The sequence below is a fragment of the Aegilops tauschii genome, chromosome 7 (genome assembly GCF_002575655.3).
Source record: "Aegilops tauschii subsp. strangulata cultivar AL8/78 chromosome 7, Aet v6.0, whole genome shotgun sequence".
Lineage (NCBI taxonomy): Eukaryota > Viridiplantae > Streptophyta > Magnoliopsida > Poales > Poaceae > Aegilops > Aegilops tauschii.
Window position 1 is genome coordinate 362,367,590 of NC_053041.3, and position 16,713 is coordinate 362,384,302.

A 16,713-nucleotide genomic window follows, 5' to 3' on the forward strand; every position below is an offset into this window, starting at 1 on the left:
TGGCGCCAAGACGCGCGCCCCTCCTGCACGACCCACTGCGCCGGGCACCCACGCGAGAAGAAGGAAGCTGCCAAGAAGTCCCCCGACCGCGAGAAAACGCTCCATTGCTCCCAGCACTGCCACGTCAGGATCGCTTGCCGCGGCAGGGCCACGTGCCACTTGCCGTGGCGACGCGGGGACACCAAGATCAAGCTCTGCCTCCACGACGGGCCCCGGTGGCACGGCCGGCTGCCACGCCTTAACTCCTGAGCTGCGTGGCGTCGTCTGGCCGGGCAATTTCAACCCAGACCTGCCTCCTCGCTACGACGGCACCCCCGACCCTGCAGAGTTCTTGCAGCTCTACGAGCTGAGGATCGAGGTGGCCAACGGCGACGAAAAGGTCATGACGAACTGGTTCCCCATGGCTCTCAAGGGCGGCGCCCGCTCATGGCTCCTGAACCTGCCCCCGGGCTCGATCTCCTCCTAGGATGAGATGCGCGACCGCTTCGTCGCCAACTTCCAGGGCAGTCGCGACTGCCCTCCGGCCGCAGGTGACCTGTGCCGTATCAAGCAGCAGCCAGGAGAGACCCTGCAGAAATACATCCAGCGCATCAACATCGTTCGTCTCAAGATCCCCAAGGTGACGGATGAGGCCATCATTTCGGCATTTTCTGATGGCGTCCGCGATGTCAAGATGAAGGAGGAGCTCGCCATCCACGAGGAGCTATGCATGGCCCTGGAAATGTTCAACCTAGCGACCAAGTGCGCGAGAGATGAGGAGGGGCGCCTTTCCCTCCTCGAGCTCCCTACTACCGACCCGGAAGAGAAGAAAGCCAAGGCCAAGGACGTGAAGTGCAAGGGAGTGGCTGTGCTCGCGGTGGAGCCTGATATGAAGCGCGGCCGGGACCATCCCGAGTCGTCGAAGAGCAGCCGACCGTTCTGCGCCTTCCACAACGTACACAGCCACAACACCGACGACTGTCAGGAGCTCAGGGCCATTCGAGATGGACGCTTCAGTCGACGCCCCGAGCGCAACGACCAGGGCTATGGCCGAGGAGGAGGACGCGGCGGGGGACGCTCGGGCGATCGCGGCCCCTGCCAGGAGTGGCGCGACCGGCCTCGCGTGGACCGCTGGCAGGACCAGCCTCGTCAGGGCGCATGGAGGCATCAGCCTCACGAGGACCGCCCTCAGGGCAACGCTGGCCTTCCTCCAATGCCGCCACCACCAAGAAGGAACGAAGACAACCATCAGGCGAGGAGGCTGGGGGCTTCCAGGAACCGCGTGCTATCGCCTGCATTTTGGGCGGAGCTCAGGCCCCAGCCTCTCAGCGTATCTTCAAGCAGTTTGCTCGCGAGGTGAATGCGACCCTTCCCAAGCTCGAGGCCACATGCCCACTCAGGTGGTCCATGTACGCCATAACTTTCAGCTTGGTGGACCAGCTCAAGTGCGCCACGACCGCTGGTGCTCTCCCAATGCTCTGCTCGCCTGTCATCAGCAACGTCCAAGTCACCAAGACCCTCATCAATGGCGGCGCGGGGCTTAACGTCCTGTCCTTCGAAACATTCGATCGCCTTCAAGTACCCTATGATCACCTACAACCGACCAAGCCCTTCTCAGGAGTCACCGATGGTTCCACCACCCCGATCAGGCAGGTCCTCCTCCCTGTCACCTTTGGTGGGCGCGACAACTACCACACCGAGCTCATCGACTTCGACGTCGCCCACATTCGTCTGCCATACAACGCCATCCTCGGGTGCCCAGCATTGGCCAAGTTCATGGCAGTGACCCACCACGGCTACAACGTCCTCAAAATGCCAGGAACCGGTGGTATCATCACAGTCACTTGTGAGGAAAAGGATGCGGTGTGCTCCCTTGAGCGCGCCTTCCAGGCCGCAGCAATCGAAGACCCTGACAACGAAGGAATCCTGTACCCTCCTGAGGCCATCCCCAAGAAGAAGAAGCAGCTGCTCCGTGCAGGGCCTCAGGTGAGCGGCATAGCCAGCACCACCACCTCAAGACCTGCGCCCTCAGAGGGGGCGCCTCCCACCCGTGCATAGGAAGGCTCGCGCGGCGCCCTCCTCGAGCAGGGCTCAGGGGCTCTCTTCTGGAGGGCCTCGGACCTAGCCAACATCACAAGGGAGGCGCTCGGGCACCACATGGAGGCACGCTTTGCGGCACGTTTCCCCCAGGAGGACACTGTGCGAGGAGCGCCTGGTGCTCAGGAGTTCATCACCAAGACCACCCAAGAGCTTCACCTGGCAGCTCCCCATCTAGGCGAGGATGGCGGGTTGCGCGTCTGCATCGACATCCCAGGGCTCAACAGGGCCGCATCTCAGGAGCTCTTCTGGCCTTCGCGCGTGGGACGTTGTGAGGGCCCACCTCACAGCTATGTTCGCATGCCATTCGGCCTATCGAGCATGGCAGCCGCCTTCTAGCGCAACCTACGGAGCATCCTAGCAGCTCAGGAGGCCAGGCACCACGTAGTCCTAGCAGAGATGGAGGCGGTCCTCAAGGAACCACCTGGACCCCCAGAGCCTCCCGAGGCTCAGGGCCCTGCTGGCTCGTGAGGAGCAACCCCTTTGCAACGCATCTTCAGCTACCCCAACATCTCCTCGACAACGGAACCAGGTGACATTTTCCAAGTTTATTTAGCTGGGAGCGCCCCTCGGGCTGCATTATTCCCAGGTCGCACGGGCCTGTCCCTGCGGCATGTATCCTTTTGCATCATTAGCCTACTTTGCTGGGGGCGCCCCTCGGGCTGCATCATCCCCAGGCCGCCCGGGTCTGTCCCAGTGGCATGTATCGTTCTTGCATTTACCCGTGCTAGTTCGCTTTCCATGCATAATCTATCTATGGTTATCACCTGCTTGATTATCACCCATCATAACCGCATGCGTCGCTGATCTGCCTCATGCTCATTCCGCAACAGGAGCTACTCACGCTGGCATGGTGCTTGTGCTCGGGTCCGCCCCTGCAACGCTGACAAATCTGACCGGTCGAGCTCTGACTCGCGGCCCGCCCCGCGCACGTCACCTCACCAGGCCCTCAGTGCCTGCATATTCTCGTGGAGCGACCAGCGGTAGACCGACAATCGTAGTGGCAAGCTGTGTCCCATCTCGCGCTAACCTGCAGGAACCTCCTGAGGACAACAGCAGGCGGTGCCGCGGGCTCCCTCTTCTCCCATGCAATTCGCTTGCGTGTTAAAAGGGGGGCTCTTGAACATCGCGACTTAGGACCTCTTACTGGCTCTCCAGCCCTCACCCCCTGGCCTTGACCACGGCATCGCGACCTGGCATACCAGCGGCGGCTGAGCTCGCTCAAGGGCCGGGACCTGAGGACGTAGAGCCCATAGAAGAGCGCGGGGAAGAGGGGGAAGCTCACAAGGGCCTAACCTGGCTGCACAACAGCTGTCAACGCACGGATCTGGCGGGGTGCAAGGAACCGACTCTCGACTGCAAAGATAAGTTTCGCGCTCGGGTCGACCAAGCGCCACGGCATAGGATTCTCACTTGTCGCAGCCTTGTTGCGGCAACGTCGCCTCCCTTTCCTACTTCTCGGTGGCTGCTTGCGTGCTAAAGGGGACCTCTTGAGCATCGCGTCTCAGGAGCTCTTGCTAGACCTTCGGCCACTCACCTCCTGGCCTTGACCATGGCATCGCGACCTGGCATACCAGCGACGGCTGCAGCCTGCCTTGTGACCGGGAGCTGTCGGCATAGAGAACCAAGCTGCCGTGGGGGTGGAAAGGGGAGACCAAGCCGAAGCAAGACATGCGTTCGTGAAATTTTCATAATGAGGATAATATTAACAAAAACATTACAGACCCTTTACACGCCCCCGTGGGGTCCGTCTCGATTCCTCGCAAGGAAGAAAAGAAGGGAGCTTCTAGGGATCCTATCTACACGCGCCGGCGTGGCCGACGCCATCATCAACAGACCAAGACGCAATCCACCACACCACACTAGAGTAGGGTATTACACCACAACGGTGGCCCGAACCCATATAAATCTTGTGTCCCTTTGTTCTTTGTGTTCTTCGAGGTAGGCCGTGAGATCGTGGTGCGTGCGAGCTAGAGGGAGGAGAGATCTTCGTACGCACCCCAGTGTTCGAACCTCAAGGGTTTTGCCGGAACCCGAAATCTGACACGCTCTTCCTGGGGCAAGACTGTAGAAGCGAGCGAAGCAAGAGGAGAAAAATTCCAACTCTAGCAAACAAAAACGCAAAAACTCCAAATTCCATTAAGAAGTTGCAAACCAACTACAGAAAGCAACAAAAGAACAACCATTTCCGGCACTAGTCTAGTCTTCTCACCAGCGCGAAGGTAAGTACTGCCACTAGGACATGGGAGGGAGCCCCCGTGAGGCCCACGGGCGGCGCTCAGGAGACTCCGGGGCGTGTAAAGCCCCACTCATTATTACGTGAGAGTGTCACGAGCAGAGACCTTCACGGGCACGGGGCCTTGCTTCATGGGTAGAACTTTCGGAGTTGCTGGATGTTCCAGGTGTTCTGGATCGGGATCCCATCCTGCGTCTCCAGGTGCGCGGCGCCAGGCCTGGAGACACGGGCGATCCTGAACGGGCCCACCCACATGGGTGAGAGCTTATGCAGCCCCTCCCAGGAGAGCACCCGCCTCAGTAGGAGATCACCCACCTCGAACGTCCTGGAGCGGATGCTGCGGCAGTGTGCCGCCGCAGTGCCTACTAGTACCTCGCTACTCAGAGCGAGGCTTGGTGGCGGCGTTCCTCCCCCAGCACAAGGTCCATCCCCCGCGCAGACCTGGTGGCCGCGTGCCTCTTCAAACGCCAAGACCCGTGCAGAGCAATGCCTAACCTCATGAGGGAGAACCGCTTCAGCTCTGTAGACAACGAAGAATGGGGATTCGCCCGTTGGCTTGGTCGCGGTGGTGCAGATGGACCACAACATGGACTGGAGCTCGTCGAGCCAGCCCCTGCCACAGGCCTCGAGCTTCTTCTTGAAGGTTCTTACCTTGAGGCCTCTCAGGACCTCCGCGTTGGCGCGCTCGGCCTAGCCGTTGCTCCTGGGGTGTGCCAATGAGGCGTAGCATATCTGCGTTCCAAGGTTAGCACAATATGTTTTGAAAAGGTTGCTAGTGAACTGCGAGCCATTATCGGTGATGATGCGATTAGGGACCTCGAACCGGCTCACGAGGCCCTTGATGAACTTGACTTCCGAGCCCTGGAATGGTGTGGACGGCCTCCACCTCCGCCCACTTGGTGAACTTGTCGATGGCGACATATAGTTAGCGGTAGCCCCCGAGCGCTCGAGGGAACGGGCCCAAGAAGTCCAGCCCCCATACCGCAAACGGCTGGAGACCCTGGGCAGGCTGGTGGATCTTCTTGGCATGGAATTGGCAGGCTTCACAAGATCTCACCAGCTCGCTGGCATCATTAAGGGCCGTGGGCCAGTAGAATCTAGTGCGGAACGCCTCACCCACGAGGGTGCGCGATGAAGAGTGATGCCCGCAGTCCCCGCCATGTATGTCATCCAGCAGCTCGTGTCCCTGCTCCCAGGAGATGCACCACAGAGAGACGTCGTTTGGCCGCTATCGGTAGAGCTCACCGTCCTGAATGCAGTATGTAGTGGCCTGGCGAGCCACGCGCTCCACGTCTTCCTCCTTCTCCGGCAGGGTCCCCTAAAGCAGGTACGCCTTGAACTCCTCGGTCCAGCATCCCTCCTGAGGCTCGAGCCGAGGAGCAAATAGGCTCCCGAACTTGGACCGCAAGCGGGGGCGCCCGAGAGCGGTCATGGGGGGGAGCTCCTCCTGAGGCGATGCTGGTCCCACGGTGGATGGGGCTGCCAACAGCTTGAAGAGCCGCTCCTCGAAGACACCAGGCTCCTGAGGCAGGCAGTGAGAACCCCTCTTGGCGATGTCGCGCTGCCTCCTTGTTCGTGCCGCGCGGCACGTGCTGCAATTCTAGGCCCAAGAATTGCTTCTCGATTTTGCATACCTCCTCAAGGTATGCTTCCATGTGCTCGTCCTTCGGCTTGTATGCTTTGTTGGAGAAGTTGACGAGGACCTGGGACTTGATCTTGATGGTGAGGCGCTTCACTCCCAAAGCTGCCACAACCTTGAGACCGGCGATCAGGCCTTCGTACTCTGCAATGTTGTTGGAGACCTTCTCACCCTGCTGGAAGCAAAACTGCATGGCGTAGTAGAGCTTGTCCTGAGTGGGCGATATGAGCATGGCTCCAGCCCCCGCACCCTGACGCGCGAATGCACAGTCAAAGTACATGACCCAACCGTCCTGTGCCTCGCTTCCCGGCAAGAGGGCACGGTCCTCTCCCACTTCTGGGCTGGGAACGTCAGTGCATTCCACCATGAAGTCAGCGAGTGCCGCACCCTTGATGACTCTGGTGGTGCTGAACTCTAACTGGAACGCCTGCAGTTCAATGTTCCACTCTGCGACCCTTCCGATGGCGTTGGGGCTCCGGAACACCCTTTCCAGCGGGTAAGCTGAAACAACCTTGATGGGGTGGCCATGGAAGTAGTGGCGCAACTTGCATGAGGTGACGAGGAGCTCGAGCAAGAGCTTTTGCGGCATGGGGTAGCATGCCCGCGCATCGCGTAGCACCGTGCTGACGAAGTACACCGGGTGCTCGACGAGGGCGGATGTGTTGCTGGGGTCTTGTACCTCCTGAGACTAGATGGCCTGAGGAGCTTGGTCGTTCATTGGGGCAACCGAGGCCTCAAGAGCACCGTCCTGAGGAGCCTGGTCATCTGTTGGGGCAGCCGAGGCCTCAGGAGTGCCATCCTCAGGCCGCTGCGTCTTGACTGGGTGCGAGGCGCTGCCCCGCGAGCCCTTGGCCAGGCACTCCTCCCGGACCACCACCAGCGCTACGCTGGCGGAGTGAGGCGTGGCGGCCAGGTAGAGCACCAAGGGCTCAAGGGGACGCGGTGCTACCATCACCGGTGGGCTGGTGAGGTACTTCTTGAGGTCTTGGAATGCCGTGTCAGCCTCCGGAGTCCACTCAAATGGTCCTTTCTTTTTATTAGCTTGAAGAATGGGAGGGCGCGCTCTCCCAGCTTGGAGATGAAGCGCCCCAGCGAGGTCACACGGCCCGCCAGCTTCTGCATCTCCTTGAGGGTTTGTGGCGGGCTCATCCTTTCTATTGCCTTGACCTTCTCTGGGTTGGCCTCAATCCCCCTGTACGACACCAGGAAGCCCAGCAGCTTGCCGAAGGGGACGCCAAACACACATTTCTCTGGATTGAGTCGCAGATCCACCTTGCGCAGGCTGGCAAACATTTCCTCCAGGTCTTCAATAAGGGTCCTTGCCTCCCGGGACTTCACCACTATGTCATCGACGTAGGCCTCAGCGTTCCTCCCGAGCTGCTGACCCAGGGCGATGTGCATCAGCCGCTGGAATGTTGCTCCGGCATTACGCAGCCCAAACGGCATGCAGGTGTAGCAATACACCCCACAAGGGGTCAGGAAAGCCGTCTTCTCAACATCCTGCACCGCCATCTTTATTTGGTGATAGCCTGAGAAGGGGTCCAGAAAACACATCAGGTCGCCCTCGGCGGTGGAGTCGACGATCTGATCGATGCGTGGGAGCGGAAAGGGGTCTTGAGGGCAAGCCTTGTTGAGGTTGGTAAAATCGACGCACATGCGCTCCTTCCCGCCTTTCTTGGGGACAATAACCAAGTTTGCCAGCCATTCCGGGTACCGCACCTCCCGAATGACACCAGCCTCTTGCAGCTTGCGGGTCTCTTGGACGATGAACGACTACTTCTCTATGGACTGACGATGTGCCTTCTACTTCACCGGGCGCACGTTAGGGCACACTCTCAGGTGATGCTCAATTATTTCCCTCAGGATTCCAACCAGGTCCTTGGGCTCCCACGCGAACACATTCTTGTTCATGCGTAAGAAGCTGACTAGCGCCTCTTCTTGTTCTCGAGGAAGGCCGGCGCCTATGGTGAAGGTGGCGCTCGATGCCCCGTCTTCATCAATCGCAACCTGCTTTGTCTCGGCACGATCTTGAGAGAATAGCTGCTTCTTCTTCGCTGGTGCAGCCCCCTGAGCCTCAGGGGCCCCTTCCTCACTTGGCCGTGCGACCATCGCGGCCCTGAAGGCGAGCTTGAGGGCCAATAGCATGTCTGTAGTGTCCCCTGCCACGGTGAGGACGCCGCTGCTTCCCGGTATTTTCATGAGATTGTAGGCAGGGTGAGTTGCTGCCACGAACTTGGACAGGGCCGGGTACCCGAGAATGGCATTGTATGGGAGGCTGATGCAGGTGATGTCAAAGTCGATGAGCTCGGTGCGGTAGTTGTCGCGGGTGCCAAAGGTGACGGGGAGGTGGATTTGCCCCAGGGGGCAGGTCGCGCCGTCGACGACTCCAGAGAAAGGCTTGGTGGGGCGGAGCCGGCCATGGAGCACATGAAGCAAACCAAATGCTTCCATGGAGAGCACATTGAGCCAGGCTCCATCATCGATAAGGGTCTTGGTGACCGCCACGTTGCAGATGGTGGGGGTGCAGAGCATCGCGAGCGCGCCGGCACCCGCGGTGGTCACGGGGTGGTCCCCCGAGTCAAAGGTGAGGTCGACCTTAGGTGTCACCCAGCCCGGAGGAGCTCCCAACTGAGCGCGGGTGGCACCCACCTCGCGAAAGAACCGCTTGACGTAGGGGTCTGAGGGCGGCGCCTGTGAGCCACCCAGGATGGCGGCGACGGCATGGGGCACCGGTGCCGTGAAGTGCGTGGTGAAGAGGCCACGCAGCTCCTCCCAGGAGGCCACCGAAGACTCCGGCAAGCTGAGAAGCCAGGCACGCGGCGCGCCCGTGAGGGCCATGAGAAGCCAGTTTGCCATCACCTTGTCGTCGCCTCCGGCTGCCAGAACAGCCTCCTCGTACGCTTAGAGGAAACTTGCTGGGTCCGCTGCGCTGTCATATCAGGGCGGCAGCTCCGGCCTGAACTTGGGTGGCCACTGCACTCGCCGCAGGGCGGGAGTGAAAGCGCGGAGGCCCTCAGCTCCCCCGGAAGCGTGCGTTGGTCTGGTCGCTGGAGCAACGTCGGCCATGAGAGGCGACAGCACAGCGCAGTGGACAGAGAGTCAGATCTTCAATGCACCCCTACCTGGGGCGCCAAATGTCGGATTTTGGGTTCCGCGGACCCTTGAGAGGTTCAAACTCTGTAGTGCGTGCGAATAACTCAACCTCCCCAGTCTGCCTACACGCCAATTTCATGGCCTAGCTTGATGAACTGGAAGGAAATGGGACACATCTGTTTACCCAGGTTCGGGCCACCTTGCGGTGTAAAACCCCACTCCTGCTTTGTGGTGGATTGGCCTCGAGGGGCTGAGGATGAACTAGTACAGTGGGAGAACAACCTCAGGAGGAGGAGGAGTGTTCTTGTGCTCTGGTGAGCTGGTGGGGGAGAGGATGATCTCCAAGATTCGGATCCTTTCTATGGTGGTGGCTAGGCCCTATTTATAGTGGCCTTGGTCCTCTTCCCAAATGAAGGCGGGAAGGGATCCCACAACAGCCAAATTCGAAGGGAAACAACTAGTACAATGCTATCTTGACAAAAGTAGTCTGCGCGTGCAAAAGCCTTTGCTTGTGACGCTGTGGTGGGAACAGTGATGACCTCCGTCTTGCCGTCCTGGCGGTCTTGGTCTTGTCGCACGGGAATGGAAACCTTTGGCTGATTCCTTGGGACTTCGCGCCCACGCTTGCCTCTTAAGCACCAAAGAGGAAACTGTTGTCCTGCGCCCGCTAGCGCCCGCCTGGCCTTGGTCGCCACGGCTCACGTGATCCGCTCCTCAGGAGCAAGCCCGAGGAGGCTGCTCCTCGTGAAGGTCTAGGTGTCGTCCGCCTCGCGAGGCTTGGCCCCTCCTAAGGGTCTTGAGTTGTTAACGCTGAAGCTGGGCCATACCAGGCCATCGATGAAGCCACACCGTGGGCTACAGGCAGGCAAGTCTGGGTACCCCCATTCCAGAACAGCGACAGAAGTAGAGCAAGAGCAGCACAGGCATGATGATGTTGTACTCCTTGAGGAAGATCGTCTCCGGGATGCTCTGCGTGCTGCATGCTACCAACAAGCCTTGCGCCGCTATCACAGCCGTCGGGTCCATGCCCAGAGCCTTGAGGAAGGTGACCATGTTCTTAGGCGTGTTCAGTCCGCCAAGCGTTCCAACAAGTTGACGCCAAAGTGGGAAGGACCTTACCGAGTAGCACGAGTCACCAGAGCTGGCGCAGTCCATTTAGAGACCGAAGATGGCATCAAAATGCAAACCTCATGGAATATTGAGCATCTTCGCAAGTTCTACCCATAAGGCGCGGCTGCCAGGCCCAGCCCCGGTAGCCACCCTTTTGTACAAGCCTTGGCGATGTGCATGTAACCCTTTCTACAAAGCCAGACAGAGACCCTGAGCACACATAATAAAACAAAGTGCTGTGTCGGCGTCCTGGGAATGGGGGTACCCAGACTTGCCTGCCTGCGGCCCATGGCGTGGCTCCGTCGACGGCCCGGTACGGCCTAGCTTCAGTAACAACAACCCAAGACCCTAGCGAGGGGCCAAGCCTCGCGAGGCGGACAACACCAAGACCTCCCTAAGGGGCGGCCTCACTAGGCTGTCTCCCGAGGAGCAGAGATATCTATGCAAGGTGTGCCTCGCGAGGTTCATGTGACGTGTGCCATGACGACCAAGGCCAGGCAGGCGCCAGTGGGCGCAGTGTAGGGGTTTCCTCTTTGGTGCTAAGGAGGCAAGCGCAGGCGCAGGGTCCTGAAGAATCAGGTAAAGGTTTCCATATCGGTGCAACAAGACCAAGACCGCCAAGACGATAGGACGGAGGTCATTGCAGAGCCCACTGCGGCGTCACCACCAGAGCCTTTTGCAGGTGAAGACTACTTTTGTCAGGATAGCTTGTACTAGTTGTCCCCCTTCAAATTTGGCCGTTGTAGGATCCCTTCCCACCTACATTTGGGAAGAGGACCAAGGCCACTATAAATAGGACTTAGCCACCACCATAGAGGAGGACAGATCGATTCCTCCCAAACCACCTCACCAGCTCATCAAGCTCAAGAACACCTCACCTCCTGAGGCTGTTCATCCACTGTACTAGTTCATCCTCAGCCCCTCGAGGCAATCCACCACAAAACTGGAGTAGGGTATTACACCGCAAGGTGGCCCAAACCAGGATAAACTGCTATGTCCCTTGTCCCTTGGGTTCATCGAGCTAGGCCGTGGAATCGTTTAGCAGGAAGACTGGGAAGAGGGAGTTCTTCCCACCCACCCCAGAGTTCGAACCTCTCAAGGGTCTATGGAACCCCAAATCCGACATTTGCCGTGCCAGGTAGGGGTGCGTCAAAGTCTCTCTTCCGTCAATCGACTCTCCGCTGCTCCATTGTTTCCATGGATGATGCTCGTCGAGCCCGTGCTGAGCGTCGAGCCACTCCTGCCGCTCGCGTCGCCCAGACGGCGCCCGTCGGCGGGCCTCCCCGTCGTTCTCCATCACCCGCCGCCAACGCCGCCACCGGCCCGACGGGGCACGAGCAGCAAGCTTCGTCGCTGCACCCCACCGTGCGGCGGGATAGACGCACCGCCTCCCCATCACTGACTCCGGCCAGCTCGTCGTCCCACGCTTGTCATGGCCCGGCAAACGCGTAGGCTGCATTGCTCATGGCGCGTGAGCTCCTGCGCTACCGCCTAGTCGACGACCTCTATGGAGACTGGCTGGACCGCATCGCTGAGTTAGTCAGCGCGTCTGGGGGCTCGCCTGCACCGTCCCTCTCGTTACCTCGTCTGCCTCCTGCTGCGGGGGACGTAGCCCATGGAACGCCTCCGCCACCTCCCCGTGAGGACGTCGCCCTCGGTCCGAGATGTGCGGCCCCACAATGTGACCCACCGCGCAGGGCACCCGCACGCGAAGAAGAAAGCTGCCGGGAGGTCCAACCACCGCAAGAAGGTGCTCCAGCGCTGCCTCCATCACTACAAAAAAATACACTTCCGTGATGATACGTGTTTGTCATAGTAGGTCTCGTTTTTTGTCAAGCATGTACATCCATGACGATTTTATGACAGAATCAAGATAGTCATACCTGTGCTGTTGTAGAAGTGTGTCGGTGTACAAAAGTAGGGGCGTTCCTTTTTACCCCTTTACTTGTGCACGAACAGTCGGAGCCACGCCCACGGCCACACTAAGCAGGGCAGGGGAGGGAAGCCGGGGAGAAGCCAAAGGCACAAGGCGATCAGAGACAACACCAAGACCAGAAACACAAGACAACAAAGGGGCGAGGTGGACTCCCCCGGGAAGACCCTTGCCGGGGCTGCCTCCGCGGCCCCGACAAGAGCCTTGCCGGGGCAGCTTGCCCAACACCAACAGAGCGAGCCACCCTTGAGCCCACAGGTTCCAACCCGACCAACTACATTGGGACCAGGGCTCGGGAGGCGCCTCCCTGGTGGCATGCAGATCTTTGTCAAGATCATAAACACACAAGATCATATGATGATCAGAAGACGACGACCCTCGGCGAGATCCTCGCCAAGGAAACCCACAAGACCCCCGGCAAGCGTCTTGCCGGGGACGACTGCGACAACACAGCAAGACCCTTGCCGGGCCCCCCAGCAAGGCCCTTGCCGAGGGCGTCAGCGGGGCCATTGCCAGGCCTGCACCAACCAAGACTCCACCGTCATTCGCATGCAGCTACCAGCCCAACCAGCCAGGCAGGCACCTACGTGGCAACATGCAGCTTCCAGGCTAAATCAGCAAGCACCTGTGTGGTGGCATGCAGATCTTCATGAAGGCCCTACCACCGCACCACCTTAGCTACCTGCCTGCCTACATGGCGCTGCATGCATCGCTGGCCTGGACGCGTGTCGAAGCGAGGAGGAGCGGCGACGGACGGGATGGGCCTCGTTCCCGTCCCCGATAAAGCTAATGGACCCCTAAGTAGCGCATTTAATGCACTTTGTCCCGTAATGCCGTGCGATAAGCTCGCGCACTGTAGGCCTTTCCACCTCTTGTGTGCCACTGTGTGCCACTGTGGCAACCCCTTTTCCCTATATTAGTCGGCCCGAGATGACCAGGAGAGGGATTAGGCTTTTTGGAACTACACGGCCACCGTAGCTAGTTCGAAAGCCCAAGAACACTCAATACATCCACCAAAGCAGGACTAGGGTTTTACGCGTCCTCGCGGCCCGAACTTGGGTAAACGATCCGTGTGCTAGCTCCTAAACCTGCACTTCTTACGACCCCGCGCCTGCCGACCGTAGAAGGGATCCCAATGATCCCATAGGTGTCATCCTCATCGACATCTTTGGCGCGCCAGGTAGGGGGCGCAGTTGTGAGAATCTGGTTTAGCAGCCAGCCTAGCAGTTCCTCGTGGCCATGGTTTCTAAAGAAGAAGACAACCAAGAGAACGACGCTGCCTGCAAGCACGAAGGGCGCCAGTGCGCCGACAGGAAAGCTAAGTCACATGGAACTTTAAATATTTCCTTTTTATATAAGGTTATTCCCCTCGGAGATCTCGTTCTTTGTATGGAAAACCTGGACGGAAAGGGGCCCTCCCGCAATTGGCAACGCCCTTGTTCTGTTTCGAGTCCGCTCAACAGCTCAAGCGGCCGCGTCGAGAGAGGCAGGGTAGCCTTCCGCAATTGGCAACGCTCTCGATTCTGACTCGGGTCAAGCTCGACAGTTCAAGTGGTCGCGTTAAGGGCGGTAAGGTGGTTTGCCCGGCAGCAAGCACACCCGGCAGGCCACTGGGGATTTGTCCTCAAGACGCTGCCCTGGGTTTACGTGCCGGCGAGCCTACCCGGTTAACATAGGGTGGACATACGAAGGAAGATCGAACAGGAAAATAACATGCATTGTATCGAAAATACTGCAGAGTTATATTACATAAATTGTTGCCGCGGTTCTAACTAAAGATAGCAATTGTCTTGGTCATGAACCTGCAGCACCAATAAGAAGCGGGGTGCCTAATCCCGGCGCTGGCCCTCCACCCTCTGGATTCCGTCGATGAGGCTGATGATGGGCTTGATACGCTCCTTGAGCGCCGCGATGTCTGCATCCTCCGGCAAGCTCTCCAGCGCGGCGTCAAAGTCGAGGTCAGGGTTCCAGTATGCCACCTTGGCGAGGACCTTGGTCATGGCACCCCGGCAAAGCCTCCGGGAATCATCGCCAGGGAGGCCGCCCGATTGGAGTGAAGCTGCTCCAGGGCCCCGAGGACGCCCTCGAAGAAGATGGTCAGCCTGGCGTTGGGGGTCGTGCTGCGATCCGGAGCGTACCTCACAGTTGGCATCCCCATGGTAGCCAGCTGCGTGGTGATCCTGCCGGCGATGTTTTCGAGGCGCCCGACCGAGCGATGCTCGCCTTCCACAAAATCCCTGTGGTTGGCGGCTTCGTTCTTCCGCAACTGCTCCTTGTTCTCCAGATACTTGGCCAGGGTCTCCTCCCGGGCCTTGCTCTCCGACAACATCCCCTCGAGACCCTCCAGCTTCAGCTTGAGGTCTTTGATGGAGTTGTTGGCCTCGAAGAGCTCCCCGGCCCTGCTGAGGACCGCGCCCTGCGCCTCAATCAGGGCACCATTGAGCGTGTCCTTCTCCTTGGCCAGCTTCTGGGCCTGGTCCCTCAGCCCGTCCCACTCCACCTCCAGCTACTTCACCTTGCCGGCGTGAACCAGAGCCTGTGCATCGAGTGCCTCCCTATGCATCTGCTCTAGTTCCCGGGTCCGCTGCATGACGAGCTGCTCCACCTCCTCATCCTTGCCGCGGAGCGTTGCGGCAAGCTTATCCGCATGAGCGGCAAGGTCCTCCTCCTGGGAGTTCAGCACGGCCTGGTGCTGGGCTCGAGTGGCCTCGGCTGTGGTGGCCAGGTTCTCCGCCATCTACTGGGCCTTCTCGATGTCGGCCCGCTTCATGGTGAGCTCCATGTCACGCTTGGCCAGCTCACCCTGGGCGACCTTCAGCTCCTCGCAAGCCTGGCGGAACCAAGTCTGCGTCTCAGCGACGCGCACCTTGAGGTCCGCCTCCGCCTTGTCCACCGTTGCCATCCTGGACTTGGCCTTGTCCAGGCGGGCGCGGTGGAGCGCCTAGAGTTTCTGAAAATTGGCGCCCATGGCCTGGACAAGCCGCTCCTCCTGGGAACCGTCGCCACCGGCGCTCGGCTCGTCAACAACCTCAAGCCTGGCTGCGGCAAGCACCTCCTAATTAAACACCTTGCCCTTGACGGGCGCCCTGGAGCCCGACGTTCCTGGGAGGTGGACGAAAAGGTCGTCACTCACCCTCAGGTACTTGCCAAAGCCAGAGGCAGCGGAGGAGGAAGGCTGGTCATCCACCACCTCCTCCTCGGCGGCGGCCTTTCCGGCCCCCGGCAGGCCCCTTGCCGGCCTCCTCGGCAGTAGCCTTGCCGGGCTCCCCGGCGGGCCCCTTGGTGGCGTCTTCAGCAGCGCCCCTGGCGGCCTCCTCGGCGGCGATCTTGTCGGCCTCCGCCGCGGCGTCCTTGGCAACGTCCTCGATGACGGTGTCTATGTCCTCCGGGTCCACCGAAGAAGGGCCTCGATACCACAAAAAGGGGAAAAGGCGAAGCCAAGAACGGAAAAAGACAAGACAGGGACAGAAGGCAAGTGGCTTACCCGTGCCGGGGTGGGAAGCAGAAGTCCCCTCCCCGCCAGCGTTTGGCTCCGAGGTAAAGCCACCAGCGCCCGAGTTCTCCTCCTCCTCTTCCGTGTGCATGGGCTCGGTGCTTGGCACCCTTGCCGGGGATGCCCCTCGGGGCGGCGTGGTCGATGGAGGCGGCGTGTTGGGGGTAACCCTCTGTGGCTCCTCCTGCAATCACGGCAAGGTCAGCACCAAGTGATCGTACCCCCAACACGTGTCGACGAAGGGTGAGTGATGAGCTTACACTGGGGGGTTGCGCCGGGGGCTGCTGTCCGGGCTGCTCAACACCACCAGCGGTGTGCCGGAAGCGCCTGCCGGGGGCTGGCCGCCCGTCAAAGTCCTGGCCCTCTTCATCCTCTGGGCCAGCGTCTCCGCGTCCCTGCAAAGATGAAAACAATACAAGACAAGTGGCACAGTTGGATGAGGCGGAGATGACAAAAAGGGGGGAGAGAACGAGAAGCTTACTCCTCCTCCACCTTCGTCCTCTGCTGCCTTCCTCTTCCTCCTTGGGCTGAGGGATCCGATGTCAAAGACGACTCCTGCGTCGACGTCTGCTGGAGGAGGGGAAGTAGATGGGGTCTGGGTGCGCTTAGACGAAGAAGAGGCGGATCCTTTCTTCTTCGCAACCGCGGCCTTCGCCACTTTCTTCGCCACCGTGGCCCTCGTCTGGCGCGCGGACGTCTCCTGGGCTTGCCGCAGTTGCGCGGCCTTGCCGCGCCGGACCGGCTCGCCGGAGGTGGCCTGCCGCAGAACCCGCCCTCTCCCCATGGCTGGAGGGTCAACGGCCTCAGCCTCCTCCTCCCCCTCCTCCGACGATTCGTCGGGCACATCTTCGACGAGAGGGGCCCCGGTGCCGGTGCTGCTGGCCTCCCCTGCAGACTCCACCCACTGGGCGAACTCCTTCTCCTCCGCCTCCGCCGCGGCCTTGTCCTCCACGCCGTCGGCGCTCCCGGCCTCCCTGGTGAGCTCCGCCTCCGCCGCCCTGGCGGCGATGTAGTCCAGCTCCGCCTGGGTGGTGTCCTGGACGAGCCGCGGCTCGGCGCTGACGTACTTCTCCTCTAGGGTGTCAAAAAACACCTGCACCTGATCCTCCGGCGGCTCGTCCCAACTTGGGACA